Source organism: Oncorhynchus masou, chromosome 19 (assembly GCF_036934945.1).
Source record: "Oncorhynchus masou masou isolate Uvic2021 chromosome 19, UVic_Omas_1.1, whole genome shotgun sequence".
NCBI lineage: Eukaryota > Metazoa > Chordata > Actinopteri > Salmoniformes > Salmonidae > Oncorhynchus > Oncorhynchus masou.
Genome location: NC_088230.1, coordinates 37,599,921 through 37,620,331, shown reverse-complemented (window position 1 = coordinate 37,620,331; position 20,411 = coordinate 37,599,921). Strand labels below are relative to the sequence as shown.

The 20,411-nt window shown below is 43.4% G+C and overlaps 1 protein-coding gene across 1 annotated transcript in view; it reads right to left on the bottom strand.

The window, feature by feature from the left end:
* The window catches only part of LOC135505672 (neuronal acetylcholine receptor subunit alpha-2-like), a 79,765-nt gene that overhangs the window by 6,384 nt on the left and 52,970 nt on the right, over positions 1-20,411 (bottom strand). The window lies entirely within an intron of this gene.

Here is a 20,411-nt window from a genome sequence, read left to right as displayed (position 1 = left end):
ACAGGCTCGAATCTGACTCTTAGACCTACTAGCTCTCCTTAGGAGAACAGGGCTCAATCTGACTCTTAGACCTACTAGCTCCTTAGGAGAACAGGCTCTAATCTGACTCTTAGACCTACTAGCTCCTTAGGCAAACAGGCTCGAATCTGACTCTTAGACCTGCTAGCTCCTTAGGAGAACAGGCTCTAATTTGACTCTTAGACCTGCTAGCTCCTTAGGAGAACAGGCTCTAATCTGACTCTTAGACCTGCTAGCTCCTTAGGAGAACAGGCTCTAATTTGACTCTTAGACCTGCTAGCTCCTTAGGCAAACAGGCTCTAATCTGACTCTTAGACCTGCTAGCTTCTTAGGAGAACAGGCTCTAAACTGACTCTTAGACCTACTAGCTCCTTAGGAGAACAGGCTCTAATCTGACTCTTAGACCTGCTAGCTCCTTAGGAGAACAGGCTCTAATCTGACTCTTAGACCTACTAGCTCCTTAGGCGAACAGGCTCTAATCTGACTCTTAGACCTACTAGCTCCTTAGGAGAACAGGCTCGAATCTGACTCTTTGACCTGCTAGCTCCTTAGGCAAACAGGCTCTAATCTGACTCTTAGACCTGCTAGCTCCTTAGGAGAACAGGCTCGAATCTGACTCTTTGACCTGCTAGCTCCTTAGGCAAACAGGCTCTAATCTGACTCTTAGACCTGCTAGCTCCTTAGGAGAACAGGCTCTAATCTGACTCTTAGACCTACTAGCTCCTTAGGCAAACAGGCTCTAATCTGACTCTTAGACCTACTAGCTCCTTAGGCGAACAGGCTCTAATCTGACTCTTAGACCTACTAGCTCCTTAGGCAAACAGGCTCTAATCTGACTCTTAGACCTGCTAGCTCCTTAGGAGAACAGGCTCTAATTTGACTCTTAGACCTACTAGCTCCTTAGGCAAACAGGCTCTAATCTGACTCTTAGACCTGCTAGCTCCTTAGGAGAACAGGCTCTAATTTGACTCTTAGACCTGCTAGCTCCTTAGGAGAACAGGCTCTAATCTGACTCTTAGACCTGCTAGCTCCTTAGGAGAACAGGCTCTAATTTGACTCTTAGACCTGCTAGCTCCTTAGGAGAACAGGCTCTAATCTGACTCTTAGACCTACTAGCTCCTTAGGAGAACAGGCTCTAATCTGACTCTTAGACCTACTAGCTCCTTAGGAGAACAGGCTCTAATGTGACTCTTAGACCTGCTAACTACTTAGGTGAACAGGCTCTAATCTGACTCTTAGACCTGCTAGCTCCTTAGGACAACAGGCTCTAATCTGACTCTTAGACCTGTTAGCTCCTTAGGAGAACAGGCTCTAATCTGACTCTTAGACCTACTAGCTCCTTAGACGAACAGGCTCTAATCTGACTATTAGACCTACTAGCTCCTTAGGAGAACAGGCTCGAATCTGACTCTTTGACCTGCTAGCTCCTTAGGCAAACAGGCTCTAATCTGACTCTTAGACCTGCTAGCTCCTTAGGACAACAGGCTCTAATCTGACTCTTAGACCTGCTAGCTCCTTAGGAGAACAGGCTCTAATCTGACTCTTAGACCTACTAGCTCCTTAGGTGAACATGCTCTAATCTGACTCTTAGACCTGCTAGCTCCTTAGGCAAACAGGCTCTAGTCTGACTCTTAGACCTGCGAGCTCCTTAGGTGAACAGGCTCTAATCTGACTCTTAGACCTGCTAGCTCCTTAGGCAAATAGGCTCTAATCTGACTCTTAGACCTGCTAGCTCCTTAGAAGAACAGGCTCTAATCTGACTCTTAGACCTACTAGCTCCTTAGGCAAACAGGCTCGAATCTGACTCTTAGACCTACTAGCTCCTTAGGCGAACAGGCTCGAATCTGACTCTTAGACCTACTAGCTCCTTAGGAGAACAGGCTCTAATCTGACTCTTAGACCTGCTAGCTCCTTAGGCAAATAGGCTCTAATCTGACTCTTAGACCTACTAGCTCCTTAGGCAAATAGGCTCTAATCTGACTCTTAGACCTACTAGCTCCTTAGGTGAACAGGCTCTAATCTGACTCTTTGACCTGCTAGCTCCTTAGGAGAACAGGCTCTAATCTGACTCTTAGACCTGCTAGCTCCTTAGGACAACAGGCTCTAATCTGACTCTTAGACCTGCTAGCTCCTTAGGAGAACAGGCTCTAATCTGACTCTTAGACCTACTAGCTCCTTAGGTGAACATGCTCTAATCTGACTCTTAGACCTGCTAGCTCCTTAGGCAAACAGGCTCTAGTCTGACTCTTAGACCTGCTAGCTCCTTAGGTGAACAGGCTCTAATCTGACTCTTAGACCTGCTAGCTCCTTAGGCAAATAGGCTCTAATCTGACTCTTAGACCTGCTAGCTCCTTAGAAGAACAGGCTCTAATCTGACTCTTAGACATACTAGCTCCTTAGGCAAACAGGCTCGAATCTGACTCTTAGACCTACTAGCTCCTTAGGCGAACAGGCTCGAATCTGACTCTTAGACCTACTAGCTCCTTAGGAGAACAGGCTCTAATCTGACTCTTAGACCTGCTAGCTCCTTAGGCAAATAGGCTCTAATCTGACTCTTAGACCTACTAGCTCCTTAGGCAAATAGGCTCTAATCTGACTCTTAGACCTGCTAGCTCCTTAGGTGAACAGGCTCTAATCTGACTCTTAGACCTGCTAGCTCCTTAGGAGAACAGGCTCTAATCTGACTCTTAGACCTGCTAGCTCCTTAGGTGAACAGGCTCTAATCTGACTCTTAGACCTGCTAGCTCCTTAGGAGAACAGGCTCTAATCTGACTCTTAGACCTGCTAGCTCCTTAGGAGAACAGGCTCTAATCTGACTCTTAGACCTGCTAGCTCCTTAGGAGAACAGGCTCTAATCTGACTCTTAGACCTGCTAGCTCCTTAGGAGAACAGGCTCTAATCTGACTCTTAGACCTGCTAGCTCCTTAGGAGAACAGGCTCTAATCTGACTCTTAGACCTGCTAGCTCCTTAGGAGAACAGGCTCTAATCTGACTCTTAGACCTGCTAGCTCCTTAGGAGAACAGGCTCTAATCTGACTCTTAGACCTGCTAGCTCCTTAGGCAAATAGGCTCTAATCTGACTCTTAGACCTGCTAGCTCCTTAGAAGAACAGGCTCTAATCTGACTCTTAGACCTACTAGCTCCTTAGGCAAACAGGCTCGAATCTGACTCTTAGACCTACTAGCTCCTTAGGCGAACAGGCTCGAATCTGACTCTTAGACCTACTAGCTCCTTAGGAGAACAGGCTCTAATCTGACTCTTAGACCTGCTAGCTCCTTAGGCAAATAGGCTCTAATCTGACTCTTAGACCTACTAGCTCCTTAGGCAAATAGGCTCTAATCTGACTCTTAGACCTGCTAGCTCCTTAGGTGAACAGGCTCTAATCTGACTCTTAGACCTGCTAGCTCCTTAGGAGAACAGGCTCTAATCTGACTCTTAGACCTGCTAGCTCCTTAGGTGAACAGGCTCTAATCTGACTCTTAGACCTGCTAGCTCCTTAGGAGAACAGGCTCTAATCTGACTCTTAGACCTGCTAGCTCCTTAGGACAACAGGCTCTAATCTGACTCTTAGACCTGCTAGCTCCTTAGGAGAACAGGCTCTAATCTGACTCTTAGACCTGCTAGCTCCTTAGGCAAATAGGCTCTAATCTGACTCTTAGACCTACTAGCTCCTTAGGCAAATAGGCTCTAATCTGACTCTTAGACCTACTAGCTCCTTAGGTGAACAGGCTCTAATCTGACTCTTTGACCTGCTAGCTCCTTAGGAGAACAGGCTCTAATCTGACTCTTAGACCTGCTAGCTCCTTAGGACAACAGGCTCTAATCTGACTCTTAGACCTGCTAGCTCCTTAGGAGAACAGGCTCTAATCTGACTCTTAGACCTACTAGCTCCTTAGGTGAACATGCTCTAATCTGACTCTTAGACCTGCTAGCTCCTTAGGCAAACAGGCTCTAGTCTGACTCTTAGACCTGCTAGCTCCTTAGGTGAACAGGCTCTAATCTGACTCTTAGACCTGCTAGCTCCTTAGGCAAATAGGCTCTAATCTGACTCTTAGACCTGCTAGCTCCTTAGAAGAACAGGCTCTAATCTGACTCTTAGACCTGCTAGCTCCTTAGGTGAACAGGCTCTAATCTGACTCTTAGACCTGCTAGCTTCTTAGGAGAACAGGCTCTAAACTGACTCTTAGACCTACTAGCTCCTTAGGAGAACAGGCTCTAATCTGACTCTTAGACCTGCTAGCTCCTTAGGAGAACAGGCTCTAATCTGACTCTTAGACCTACTAGCTCCTTAGGCGAACAGGCTCTAATCTGACTCTTAGACCTACTAGCTCCTTAGGAGAACAGGCTCGAATCTGACTCTTTGACCTGCTAGCTCCTTAGGCAAACAGGCTCTAATCTGACTCTTAGACCTGCTAGCTCCTTAGGAGAACAGGCTCGAATCTGACTCTTTGACCTGCTAGCTCCTTAGGCAAACAGGCTCTAATCTGACTCTTAGACCTGCTAGCTCCTTAGGAGAACAGGCTCTAATCTGACTCTTAGACCTACTAGCTCCTTAGGCAAACAGGCTCTAATCTGACTCTTAGACCTACTAGCTCCTTAGGCGAACAGGCTCTAATCTGACTCTTAGACCTACTAGCTCCTTAGGCAAACAGGCTCTAATCTGACTCTTAGACCTGCTAGCTCCTTAGGAGAACAGGCTCTAATTTGACTCTTAGACCTACTAGCTCCTTAGGCAAACAGGCTCTAATCTGACTCTTAGACCTGCTAGCTCCTTAGGAGAACAGGCTCTAATTTGACTCTTAGACCTGCTAGCTCCTTAGGAGAACAGGCTCTAATCTGACTCTTAGACCTGCTAGCTCCTTAGGAGAACAGGCTCTAATTTGACTCTTAGACCTGCTAGCTCCTTAGGAGAACAGGCTCTAATCTGACTCTTAGACCTACTAGCTCCTTAGGAGAACAGGCTCTAATCTGACTCTTAGACCTACTAGCTCCTTAGGAGAACAGGCTCTAATGTGACTCTTAGACCTGCTAACTACTTAGGTGAACAGGCTCTAATCTGACTCTTAGACCTGCTAGCTCCTTAGGACAACAGGCTCTAATCTGACTCTTAGACCTGTTAGCTCCTTAGGAGAACAGGCTCTAATCTGACTCTTAGACCTACTAGCTCCTTAGGCAACAGGCTCTAATCTGACTATTAGACCTACTAGCTCCTTAGGAGAACAGGCTCGAATCTGACTCTTTGACCTGCTAGCTCCTTAGGCAAACAGGCTCTAATCTGACTCTTAGACCTGCTAGCTCCTTAGGACAACAGGCTCTAATCTGACTCTTAGACCTGCTAGCTCCTTAGGAGAACAGGCTCTAATCTGACTCTTAGACCTACTAGCTCCTTAGGTGAACATGCTCTAATCTGACTCTTAGACCTGCTAGCTCCTTAGGCAAACAGGCTCTAGTCTGACTCTTAGACCTGCGAGCTCCTTAGGTGAACAGGCTCTAATCTGACTCTTAGACCTGCTAGCTCCTTAGGCAAATAGGCTCTAATCTGACTCTTAGACCTGCTAGCTCCTTAGAAGAACAGGCTCTAATCTGACTCTTAGACCTACTAGCTCCTTAGGCAAACAGGCTCGAATCTGACTCTTAGACCTACTAGCTCCTTAGGCGAACAGGCTCGAATCTGACTCTTAGACCTACTAGCTCCTTAGGAGAACAGGCTCTAATCTGACTCTTAGACCTGCTAGCTCCTTAGGCAAATAGGCTCTAATCTGACTCTTAGACCTACTAGCTCCTTAGGCAAATAGGCTCTAATCTGACTCTTAGACCTACTAGCTCCTTAGGTGAACAGGCTCTAATCTGACTCTTTGACCTGCTAGCTCCTTAGGAGAACAGGCTCTAATCTGACTCTTAGACCTGCTAGCTCCTTAGGACAACAGGCTCTAATCTGACTCTTAGACCTGCTAGCTCCTTAGGAGAACAGGCTCTAATCTGACTCTTAGACCTACTAGCTCCTTAGGTGAACATGCTCTAATCTGACTCTTAGACCTGCTAGCTCCTTAGGCAAAACAGGCTCTAGTCTGACTCTTAGACCTGCTAGCTCCTTAGGTGAACAGGCTCTAATCTGACTCTTAGACCTGCTAGCTCCTTAGGCAAATAGGCTCTAATCTGACTCTTAGACCTGCTAGCTCCTTAGAAGAACAGGCTCTAATCTGACTCTTAGACATACTAGCTCCTTAGGCAAACAGGCTCGAATCTGACTCTTTAGACCTACTAGCTCCTTAGGCGAACAGGCTCGAATCTGACTCTTAGACCTACTAGCTCCTTAGGAGAACAGGCTCTAATCTGACTCTTAGACCTGCTAGCTCCTTAGGCAAATAGGCTCTAATCTGACTCTTAGACCTACTAGCTCCTTAGGCAAATAGGCTCTAATCTGACTCTTAGACCTGCTAGCTCCTTAGGTGAACAGGCTCTAATCTGACTCTTAGACCTGCTAGCTCCTTAGGAGAACAGGCTCTAATCTGACTCTTAGACCTGCTAGCTCCTTAGGTGAACAGGCTCTAATCTGACTCTTAGACCTGCTAGCTCCTTAGGAGAACAGGCTCTAATCTGACTCTTAGACCTGCTAGCTCCTTAGGAGAACAGGCTCTAATCTGACTCTTAGACCTGCTAGCTCCTTAGGAGAACAGGCTCTAATCTGACTCTTAGACCTGCTAGCTCCTTAGGAGAACAGGCTCTAATCTGACTCTTAGACCTGCTAGCTCCTTAGGAGAACAGGCTCTAATCTGACTCTTAGACCTGCTAGCTCCTTAGGAGAACAGGCTCTAATCTGACTCTTAGACCTGCTAGCTCCTTAGGAGAACAGGCTCTAATCTGACTCTTAGACCTGCTAGCTCCTTAGGCAAATAGGCTCTAATCTGACTCTTAGACCTGCTAGCTCCTTAGAAGAACAGGCTCTAATCTGACTCTTAGACCTACTAGCTCCTTAGGCAAACAGGCTCGAATCTGACTCTTAGACCTACTAGCTCCTTAGGCGAACAGGCTCGAATCTGACTCTTAGACCTACTAGCTCCTTAGGAGAACAGGCTCTAATCTGACTCTTAGACCTGCTAGCTCCTTAGGCAAATAGGCTCTAATCTGACTCTTAGACCTACTAGCTCCTTAGGCAAATAGGCTCTAATCTGACTCTTAGACCTGCTAGCTCCTTAGGTGAACAGGCTCTAATCTGACTCTTAGACCTGCTAGCTCCTTAGGAGAACAGGCTCTAATCTGACTCTTAGACCTGCTAGCTCCTTAGGTGAACAGGCTCTAATCTGACTCTTAGACCTGCTAGCTCCTTAGGAGAACAGGCTCTAATCTGACTCTTAGACCTGCTAGCTCCTTAGGACAACAGGCTCTAATCTGACTCTTAGACCTGCTAGCTCCTTAGGAGAACAGGCTCTAATCTGACTCTTAGACCTGCTAGCTCCTTAGGCAAATAGGCTCTAATCTGACTCTTAGACCTACTAGCTCCTTAGGCAAATAGGCTCTAATCTGACTCTTAGACCTACTAGCTCCTTAGGTGAACAGGCTCTAATCTGACTCTTTGACCTGCTAGCTCCTTAGGAGAACAGGCTCTAATCTGACTCTTAGACCTGCTAGCTCCTTAGGACAACAGGCTCTAATCTGACTCTTAGACCTGCTAGCTCCTTAGGAGAACAGGCTCTAATCTGACTCTTAGACCTACTAGCTCCTTAGGTGAACATGCTCTAATCTGACTCTTAGACCTGCTAGCTCCTTAGGCAAACAGGCTCTAGTCTGACTCTTAGACCTGCTAGCTCCTTAGGTGAACAGGCTCTAATCTGACTCTTAGACCTGCTAGCTCCTTAGGCAAATAGGCTCTAATCTGACTCTTAGACCTGCTAGCTCCTTAGAAGAACAGGCTCTAATCTGACTCTTAGACATACTAGCTCCTTAGGCAAACAGGCTCGAATCTGACTCTTAGACCTACTAGCTCCTTAGGCGAACAGGCTCGAATCTGACTCTTAGACCTACTAGCTCCTTAGGAGAACAGGCTCTAATCTGACTCTTAGACCTGCTAGCTCCTTAGGCAAATAGGCTCTAATCTGACTCTTAGACCTACTAGCTCCTTAGGCAAATAGGCTCTAATCTGACTCTTAGACCTGCTAGCTCCTTAGGTGAACAGGCTCTAATCTGACTCTTAGACCTGCTAGCTCCTTAGGAGAACAGGCTCTAATCTGACTCTTAGACCTGCTAGCTCCTTAGGTGAACAGGCTCTAATCTGACTCTTAGACCTGCTAGCTCCTTAGGAGAACAGGCTCTAATCTGACTCTTAGACCTGCTAGCTCCTTAGGAGAACAGGCTCTAATCTGACTCTTAGACCTGCTAGCTTCTTAGGAGAACAGGCTCTAATCTGACTCTTAGACCTGCTAGCTCCTTAGGAGAACAGGCTCTAATCTGACTCTTAGACCTGCTAGCTCCTTAGGAGAACAGGCTCTAATCTGACTCTTAGACCTGCTAGCTCCTTAGGAGAACAGGCTCTAATCTGACTCTTAGACCTGCTAGCTCCTTAGGAGAACAGGCTCTAATCTGACTCTTAGACCTGCTAGCTCCTTAGGCAAATAGGCTCTAATCTGACTCTTAGACCTGCTAGCTCCTTAGAAGAACAGGCTCTAATCTGACTCTTAGACCTACTAGCTCCTTAGGCAAACAGGCTCTAATCTGACTCTTAGACCTACTAGCTCCTTAGGCGAACAGGCTCGAATCTGACTCTTAGACCTACTAGCTCCTTAGGAGAACAGGCTCTAATCTGACTCTTAGACCTGCTAGCTCCTTAGGCAAATAGGCTCTAATCTGACTCTTAGACCTACTAGCTCCTTAGGCAAATAGGCTCTAATCTGACTCTTAGACCTGCTAGCTCCTTAGGTGAACAGGCTCTAATCTGACTCTTAGACCTGCTAGCTCCTTAGGAGAACAGGCTCTAATCTGACTCTTAGACCTGCTAGCTCCTTAGGTGAACAGGCTCTAATCTGACTCTTAGACCTGCTAGCTCCTTAGGAGAACAGGCTCTAATCTGACTCTTAGACCTGCTAGCTCCTTAGGACAACAGGCTCTAATCTGACTCTTAGACCTGCTAGCTCCTTAGGAGAACAGGCTCTAATCTGACTCTTAGACCTGCTAGCTCCTTAGGCAAATAGGCTCTAATCTGACTCTTAGACCTACTAGCTCCTTAGGCAAATAGGCTCTAATCTGACTCTTAGACCTGCTAGCTCCTTAGGTGAACAGGCTCTAATCTGACTCTTAGACCTGCTAGCTCCTTAGGAGAACAGGCTCTAATCTGACTCTTAGACCTGCTAGCTCCTTAGGTGAACAGGCTCTAATCTGACTCTTAGACCTGCTAGCTCCTTAGGAGAACAGGCTCTAATCTGACTCTTAGACCTGCTAGCTCCTTAGGACAACAGGCTCTAATCTGACTCTTAGACCTACTAGCTCCTTAGGAGAACAGGCTCTAATCTGACTCTTAGACCTGCTAGCTCCTTAGGAGAACAGGCTCTAATCTGACTCTTAGACCTACTAGCTCCTTAGGACAACAGGCTCTAATCTGACTCTTAGACCTACTAGCTCCTTAGGCGAACAGGAGAGCAGTTATCACCCCACTGAATCTGACCTGACACCAAATAGCAGTTATCACTGAATCGGACCTGACACTGAATAGCAGTTATCACTGAATCGGACCTGACACTGAATAGCAGTTATCACTGAATCGGACCTGACACCAAATAGCAGTTGTCACTGAATACGTCCTCATACTAACAGAGACAAGTGGGCAAACGTTTACTGCAAGAATTGGACTGAGGTGAAGCGTTTTTAGCCAAAAACATTGCACATTGTTAATTTCAATGTAATTACCTGATATTCATTATGAAACATATGGTTATTTCTCCACACTACCAAGGCTTTTGTGGAGAGAAAACCTCAATGTCATATGAAGGACCCTCTTTTATAGGAAACGAGGGAGAAACAGACCATCGGCACAGAACGAAAGGATGGAGGGGAGAAGGAATGAGAGAGAAGAAAGAAAGGAAAGATTTTAAACTCATTTCTGCCTCCTCCTTCTCCATCCTTCCTCCTCCTTCTGTGCCGCTGCTCTGCTTCTCTTCACTACACTATAAAACAGGGTCCTTTGGAGTTTGTCATTTATAACCTGGTTATGGTGGAAGCAGATCATAACCCTGTATGACTCATTTGTTTTCTTCAGCCATGGCTAACTGATGACCATTCATTCATGGATAACTGCAGATAATGTATGCATGGTTAACCGGAAATAATTTATCAGTGGTTAACTGGAGATAATGTATTCATGGTTAACTGAAGATAATATATTCATGGATAACTGAAGATAATGTATTCATGGTTACTGGAGATAATGTGTTCATTGATAACTGGAGATAATGAATTCATGGTTACTGCAGAGTGCGTGTTCATGGCTGACTGATGACAATTCATTAATGGATAACTGGAGATAATGTATGTATGAATGGGTACTGGAGATAATGTATTCATGGCTAACAGGAGAGAACTTGTTGACGGCTAACTCGAGATAATTTATTCATGGCTAACTGGAGGTAATGTATTCATGTTCAACTATAGATAATGTATCCATGTCTAACTGAAGATAATGTATTCATGTCTAACTATAGATAATGTATTCAGAAAGGAAGAGGAAAGTCATGCTCTGGTGATTCTGAATGGAATAAAACACATGGGGCTGAATGGAATAAAACACATGGGGCTGAATGGAATAAAACACATGGGGTTGAATGGAATAAAACACATGGGGCTGAATGGAATAAAACACATGGTGATGAATGGAATAAAACACATGGGGCTGAATGGAATAAAACACATGGGGTTGAATGGAACAAAACACATGGGGTTGAATGGAATAAAACATGGGGCTGAATGGAATAAAACACATGGGGTTGAATGGAACAAAACACATGGGGCTGAATGGTATAAAACACATGGGGCTGAATGGAATAAAACACATGGAGCTGAATGGAATAAAACACATGGGGCTGAATGGAATAAAACACATGGGGTTGAATGGAATAAAACACATGGGGCTGAATGGAATAAAACACATGGAGCTGAATGGAATAAAACACATGGGGCTGAATGGAATAAAACACATGGGGTTGAATGGAATAAAACACATGGGGTTGAATGGAACAAAACACATGGGGTTGAATGGAATAAAACACATGGGGCTGAATGGAATAAAACACATGGGGTTGAATTTAATAAAACACATGGGGTTGAATGGAATAAAACACATGGGGCTGAATGGAATAAAACACATGGTGATGAATGGAATAAAACACATGGGGTTGAATGGAATAAAACACATGGGGTTGAATGGAATAAAACACATGGGGTTGAATGGAATAAAACACATGGGGTTGAATGGAATAAAACACATGGGGCTGAATGGAATAAAACACATGGGGTTGAATGGAATAAAACACATGGGGTTGAATGGAATAAAACACATGGAGCTGAATGGAATAAAACACATGGGGTTGAATGGAATAAAACATGGGGCTGAATGGAATAAAACACATGGGGTTGAATGGAATAAAACACATGGGGCTGAATGGAATAAAACACATGGGGTTGAATGGAATAAAACACATGGGTTTGAATGGAATAAAACACATGGGGCTGAATGGAATAAAACACATGGGGTTGAATGGAATAAAACACATGGGTTTGAATGGAATAAAACACATGGGGCTGAATGGAATAAAACACATGGAGCTGAATGGAATAAAACACATGGGGTTGAATGGAATAAAACACATGGTGATGAATGGAATAAAACACATGGGGTTGAATGGAATAAAACACATGGGGCTGAATGGAGTACAACACATGGGGTTGAATGGAATAAAACACATGGGGTTGAATGGAATAAAACACATGGGTTTGAATGGAATAAAACACATGGGGTTGAATGGAATAAAACACATGGGGTTGAATGGAATAAAACACATGGGTTTGAATGGAATAAAACACATGGGGTTGAATGGAATAAAACACATGGGGTTGAATGGAATAAAACACATGGGGCTGAATGGAGTACAACACATGGGGTTGAATGGAATAAAACACATGGGGTTGAATGGAATAAAACACATGGGTTTGAATGGAATAAAACACATGGGGTTGAATGGAATAAAACACATGGTGATGAATGGAATAAAACACATGGGGTTGAATGGAATAAAACACATGGGGCTGAATGGAATACAACACATGGGGCTGAATGGAATAAAACACATGGGGTTGAATGGAATAAAACACATGGTGATGAATGGAATAAAACACATGGGGTTGAATGGAATAAAACACATGGGTTTGAATGGAATAAAACACATGGGGCTGAATGGAATAAAACACATGGGGTTGAATGGAATAAAACACATGGGGCTGAATGGAATACAACACATGGGGCTGAATGGAATAAAACACATGGGGTTGAATGGAATAAAACACATGGGGTTGAATGGAATAAAACACATGGGGTTGAATGGAATAAAACACATGGGGTTGAATGGAATAAAACACATGGGGTTGAATGGAATAAAACACATGGGTTTGAATGGAATAAAACACATGGGGTTGAATGGAATAAAACACATGGGGTTGAATGGAATAAAACACATGGGGTTGAATGGAATAAAACACATGGGGTTGAATGGAATAAAACACATGGGGTTGAATGGAATAAAACACATGGGGCTGAATGGAATAAAACACATGGAGCTGAATGGAATAAAACACATGGGGTTGAATGGAATAAAACACATGGTGATGAATGGAATAAAACACATGGGGCTGAATGGAATAAAACATGGGGCTGAATGGAATAAAACACATGGGGTTGAATGGAATAAAACACATGGGGCTGAATGGAATAAAACACATGGGGCTGAATGGAATAAAACATGGGGCTGAATGGAATAAAACACATGGTGATGAATGGAATAAAACACATGGGGCTGAATGGAATAAAACATGGGGCTGAATGGAATAAAACATGGGGCTGAATGGAATAAAACATGGGGCTGAATGGAATAAAACACATGGGGTTGAATGGAATAAAACACATGGGGTTGAATGGAATAAAACACATGGGGCTGAATGGAATAAAACACATGGGGTTGAATGGAATAAAACACATGTGGATGAATGGAATAAAACACATGGGGTTGAATGGTATAAAACACATGGGGTTGAATGGAATAAAACACATGGGGTTGAATGGAATAAAACACATTGGGTTGAATGGAATAAAACACATGGGGCTGAATGGAATAAAAGCATGGAGCTGAATAGATGGAATCCAATTGCTTCAGTCATTTCTATGTTTTAATTTCCTGGTCCTCTTAAAGACAGCAGAGCTGGTAATAGCAGGTAAATTGATGTCTCACTGGGTGGAATGTACTGTTTAGTGACGATGCCTCTAATTCCTGCTGGGAAAGAGAAGAAAGGCCATCTGCTTGTCCTTAGAATGCAATGATGATTGAAGTTGTTAATAAACACAGAGAGAGAAAAATACAAGGGGAGGGAGGGAGGGAGGGAGGGAGGGAGGGAGGGAGGGAGGGAGGGAGGGAGGGAGGGAGGGAGGGAGGGAGGCCGACTGGCAGGTGGCTGGCTGGCTGGTGGCCGATGACTGGCTGGTGGTTTGCTGTCTGGCTGGTGGGTGTGTGGGTGGCTGGCTGGCTATTGGCTGGCTGGCTGGTGGCTGCTTGCTGATGGGTTGTGGCTGTCTGGCCAGGTGGTGGCTGGCTGGCTGGCTTGTGGCTGGCAGGTTGCTTGCTGGCTGGCTTGTGGATGGCTGGTGGGTGGCTAGCTGGCTGGTGGCTGATGGCTGGGTGGCTGGATGGTGGCTGGATGGTGTCTGTATGTGGCTGGCTGGCTGAATGGTGGCTGGATGGTGTCTGTATGGTGGCTGGCTGGCTGGCTGGCCTGCTGGCTGGTGGCTGGCTGGTGGGTGGTGGTTGTCTGGCTGGCTGGTGGGTTGTGGTTGTCTGGCTGGCTGGCTGGATGGTGGATGACTGGTTGACTGGTGGCTGGATGGTGACTGACTGGCTGGGCTGGTGGCTGGCCGGTGGGTTGTGGTTGTCTGGCTGGCTGGCTGGCTGGATGGTGGATGACTGGTTGACTGGTGGCTGGATGGTGACTGACTGGCTGGCTGGTGGCTGGCAGGTGGGTTGTGGTTGTCTGGCTGGCTGGCTGGATGGTGGATGGCTGGTTGACTGGTGGCTGGATGGTGGCTGGCTGGCTGGTTTCTGGCTGGCTGGCTGGCTTGCTGGCTGGCATGCTGGCTGGTGGCTGGCTGGTGGGTTGTGGATGTCTGGCTGGATTTGATGGTGGATGGCAGGATGGTGGATGGCTGGATGGCTGTTGACTGGCGGCTGGCAGGTGGCTGGTTGGTAGTTACATTACATCACATTATATAGTGGTAGTTATAGAACATTATATAGTGGTAGTTATAGAACATTATATAGTGGTAGTTATAGAACATTATATAGTGGTAGTTATAGAACATTATACAGTGGTAGTTATAGAACATTATATAGTGGTAGTTATAGAACATTATACAGTGGTAGTTATAGAACATTATATAGTGGTAGTTATAGAACATTATATAGTGGTAGTTACAGAACATTATACAGTGGTGGTTACAGAACATTATATAGTGGTGGTTACAGAACATTATATAGTGGTAGTTATAGAACATTATATAGTGGTAGTTATAGAACATTATATAGTGGTAGTTATAGAATATTATATAGTGCTAGTTATATAACATTATATAGTGGTAGTTATAGAACATTATATAGTGGTAGTTATAGAACATTATATAGTGGTAGTTACATAACATTATATAGTGGTAGTTATAGAACATTATATAGTGGTAGTTATAGAACATTATATAGTGGTAGTTACAGAACATTATATAGTGGTAGTTATAGAACATTATATAGTGGTAGTTATAGAACATTATATAGTGGTAGTTATAGAACATTATATAGTGGTAGTTATAAAACATTATATAGTGGTAGTTATAGAACATTATATAGTGGTAGTTATAGAACATTATATAGTGGTAGTTATAGAACATTATAGAGTGGTAGTTATAGAACATTATGTAGTGGTAGTTATAGAACATTATATAGTGGTAGTTACAGAACAATATATTATATAGTGGTAGTTATAGAACATTATATAGTGGTAGTTACAGAACATTCTATAGTGGTAGTTATAGAACATTATATAGTGTTAGTTACAGAACATTATATAGTGGTAGTTATAAACATTATATAGTGGTAGTTATAGAACATTATATAGTGGTAGTTATAGAACATTCTATAGTGGTAGTTATAGAACATTATATAGTGGTAGTTATAGAACATTATATAGTGGTAGTTATAGAACATTATATAGTGGTAGTTACAGAACATTCTATAGTGGTAGTTATAGAACGTTATATAGTGGTAGTTATAGAACATTATATAGTGGTAGTTATAGAACATTATATAGTGGTAGTTATAGAACATTATATAGTGGTAGTTACAGAACAATACATTATATAGTGGTAGTTATAGAACATTATATAGTGGTAGTTACAGAACATTCTATAGTGGTAGTTATAGAACATTATATAGTGTTAGTTACAGAACATTCTATAGTGGTAGTTATAAACATTATATAGTGGTAGTTATAGAACATTATATAGTGGTAGTTACAGAACATTCTATAGTGGTAGTTATAGAACATTATATAGTGGTAGTTATAGAACATTATATAGTGGTAGTTATAGAACATTATATAGTGGTAGTTATAGAACATTATATAGTGGTAGTTACAGAACATTATATAGTGCTAGTTATAGAACATTATATAGTGGTAGTTATAGAACATTATACAGTGGTAGTTATAGAACATTATATAGTGGTAGTTACAGAACAATACATTATATAGTGGTAGTTATAGAACATTATATAGTGGTAGTTACATAACATTCTATAGTGGTAGTTATAGAACATTATATAGTGTTAGTTACAGAACATTCTATAGTGGTAGTTATAAACATTATATATTGGTAGTTATAGAACATTATATAGTGGTAGTTACAGAACATTCTATAGTGGTAGTTATAGAACATTATATAGTGGTAGTTATAGAACATTATATAGTGATAGTTACAGAACATTATATAGTGGTAGTTACAGAACATTATATAGTGGTAGTTATAGAACATTATATAGTGGTAGTTATAGAACATTATATAGTGGTAGTTATAGAACATTATATAGTGGTAGTTACATTACATCACATTATATAGTGGTAGTTACAGAAACAACTAGTTTCAATCCCCCAATTACTTGTTCATTATTCAACCCTCTGTTCCCCCATGTTTATTTGTGAGTGATTGTTTGTTATGTAGTAGGTCCATTTCTGTGGGCTTTCTTTTTTGTGTCGCGTTTATTATTATGTTTAGCAAAGTACGTTTATTTACTCATATCTGCTGTCCTGCGCCTGACTCCTCTACACCAGCCACACACAGACCTCATTACAAGTCGTTACAGGACATTACATGATATGGTGTTAGTTGAATGTTATGAATCAAGAAGACAAAAAAAAAGACCATACACTGTAATACATCCAATACTAACTTCAATTGTGACAATAAACAAACCTTATTTCAATTACAGATTTGATTATCATTGGCTAGGTGTGAATTTTAGCTCTGCTCATTGATCTTAAAAAAGTGAGTGAGTTACATATTCTGTATTCAAGGCAGAGTTCTAATTCTCATCACTGCTGTGCAAGTACAAAGTTAAGATAACAGACACATTTCCTCTCCTAATTGCTCCTTCATATTAATCTATCTGCCGTTTTGTCCCTTTAGGGGAAATTGAGCTGCGTACAGGAGGACAATAATAATTTTGTCAAAGTAATCCCAGCATATGGTAATAAGGATGGAAGCCCCAGTCTAAACATCTGTCTGGGCTGCTGTGTAGGTTGGGGTACTATGGGGGGCTCTATGCGACCCAGTCCGTCTGTCTGGGTTGTTGTGTAAGTTGGGGTACTATGGGGGGCTCTATGCGACCCAGTCCGTCTGTCTGGGCTGCTGTGTAGGTTGGGGTACTATGGGGGGCTCTATGCGACCCAGTCCGTCTGTCTGGGTTGTTGTGTAAGTTGGGGTACTATGGGGGGCTCTATGCGACCCAGTCCGTCTGTCTGGGTTGTTGTGTAAGTTGGGGTACTATGGGGGGCTCTATGCGACCCAGTCCGTCTGTCTGGGTTGTTGTGTAAGTTGGGGTACTATGGGGGGCTCTATGCGACCCAGTCCGTCTGTCTGGGTTGCTGTGTAGGTTGGGGTACTATGGGGGGCTCTATGCGACCCAGTCCGTCTGTCTGGGTTGTTGTGTAAGTTGGGGTACTATAGGGGGATGGGGGAGCAACTTCAAAACATGGTAGGAACCGAGGTGGTTGTTGAACATGATGACAGTACTAATTATATTCTAGGAGTAGAGGTGATTGTTGAACATGATGACAGTACTAATTATATTCTAGGAGTAGAGGTGATTGTTGAACATGATGACAGTACTAATTATATACTAGGAGTAGAGGTGATTGTTGAACATGATGACAGTACTAATTATATACTAGGAGTAGAGGTGATTGTTGAACATGATGACAGTACTAATTATATACTAGGAGTAGAGGTGGTTGTTGAACATGATGACAGTACTAATTATATTCTAGGAGTAGAGGTGATTGTTGAACATGATGACAGTACTAATTATATTCTAGGAGTAGAGGTGATTGTTGAACATGATGACAGTACTAATTATATTCTAGGAGTAGAGGTGATTGTTGAACATGATGACAGTACTAATTATATACTAGGAGTAGAGGTGATTGTTGAACATGATGACAGTACTAATTATATACTAGGAGTAGAGGTGATTGTTGAACATGATGACAGTACTAATTATATACTAGGAGTAGAGGTGATTGTTGAACATGATGACAGTACTAATTATATACTAGGAGTAGAGGTGATTGTTGAACATGATGACAGTACTAATTATATACTAGGAGTAGAGGTGATTGTTGAACATGATGACAGTACTAATTATATACTAGGAGTAGAGGTGGTTGTTGAACATGATGACAGTACTAATTATATTCTAGGAGTAGAGGTGATTGTTGAACATGATGACAGTACTAATTATATACTAGGAGTAGAGGTGATTGTTGAACATGATGACAGTACTAATTATATACTAGGAGTAGAGGTGATTGTTGAACATGATGACAGTACTAATTATATTCTAGGAGTAGAGGTGATTGTTGAACATGATGACAGTACTAATTGTATTCTAGGAGTAGAGGTGATTGTTGAACATGATGACAGTACTAATTATATTCTAGGAGTAGAGGTGATTGTTGAACATGATGACAGTACTAATTATATTCTAGGAGTAGAGGTGATTGTTGAACATGATGACAGTACTAATTATATTCTAGGAGTAGAGGTGATTGTTGAACATGATGACAGTACTAATTGTATTCTAGGAGTAGAGGTGATTGTTGAACATGATGACAGTACTAATTATATTCTAGGAGTAGAGGTGATTGTTGAACATGATGACAGTACTAATTATATTCTAGGAGTAGAGGTGGTTGTTGAACTTGATGACAGTACTAATTATATTCTAGGAGTAGAGGTGGTTGTTGAACTTGACTCCTCCACAGATCCAACAAAATTATATTTTATTCTACCCTCAGCTAACAAGTTTTGTACTTGGAGAGCGGTTCCATTTAATTTTTCAAGTCAGGTGTTGAATAATAACTCTATATATAATTGATTCAATTCTGGCCCTATCTCTTGGGTTGAAGTATCCCTTCAATTACTATTATTGATTAAAATACATTAATTATAACGGTTTACTCCCATATCCAATATCCTGAAAAAATCTCCTCTTTTTTTTCTCTGTGCCATTTCTGTGCCAAAACAAGGCTGTCTGCTTTCTGCTGTCTCGTCCCGCTTTCTAAAGGCAATGCAAATGAGGCATTCTGTATACCCATACTTAAAAGTCCATTCAATGAAAGTGGACCAGAGAAACCCTTGGGGGCACTTTGTATGTTTATTGGCAATGTTTTACAATCTTCCCGGGATGTGCCGCCCGGTGCGGGATTCATACAGAATTGATCAGGTTTTTCCATTGATAGCCTCTAAAACAACGTGAATGTTAATAATTGCTGTACTAAGGTCATGGGAAGTGTTTGTCCTTAGGCCTAGGGGTGGCAGGGGTGCAGAAGAAAAACAAACACAGGCGAACTTGAATTATACTGACGAACACAACTTTTCTAAACCAACATTTTAAGGGAAATCAGAGGAGAGGAGACATGGAGGAGAGGACAGGAGAAGAGATGTGGAGGAGAGGAGAGGTGGAGAAGGGGAGAGGACAGGAGAAGAGATGTAGAGGAGAGGTGGAGGAGAGGACAGGAGAAGAGACGTGGAGGAGAAGAGAGGAGGGGTGGAGAAGAGGAGAGGACAGGAGAAGAGATGTGGAGGAGAGGAAAGATGGAGAAGAGGAGAGGACAGGAGAAGAGACGTGAAGGAGAGAATAGGTGGAGAAGAGATGTGGAGTAGAGGAGAAGTGGAGGAGAGGACAGGAGAAGAGACGTGGAGGAGAGGAGAGGTGGAGGAGAGGAGAGGTGGAGGAGAGGAGACGTGGAGGAGAGGAGACGTGGAGGAGAGGAGAGGTGGAGGAGAGGAGAGGAGAGGTGGAGGAGAGGAGAGGTGGAGGAGAGGAGAGGTGGAGGAGAGGAGGAGAGGAGAGGAGAGGTGGAGGAAAGGAGACGTGGAGGAAAGGTGGAGAAGAGGAGCGGTGGAGGGGAGGAGAGGAGAGGTGGAGGAGAGTTGAAGGAGAGGATGAGGAGAGGAGAGGTGGAGGAGAGGAGACGTGGAGGAGAGGTGGAGGAGAGGAGAGGTGGAGGAGAGGTGGAGGAGAGGAGAGGTGGAGGAGAGGTGGAGGAGAGGAGAGGTGGAGGAGAGGTGCGGCGGAGGAGAGGTGGAGGAGAGGAGACATTGAGGAGAGGAGAGGAGACGTGGAGTAGAGGAGACGTGGAGGAGAGGAGAGGAGAGGTGGAGGAGAGGAGTCATGGAGGAGAGGAGAGGAGACGTTGAGGAGAGGAGACGTTGAGGAGAGGAGACGTGGAGGAGAGGAGACGTGGAGGAGAGGAGAGGAGAGGTGGAGGAGAGGAGTCATGGAGGAGAGGAGAGAGGAGACGATGAGGAGAGGAGACGTTGAGGA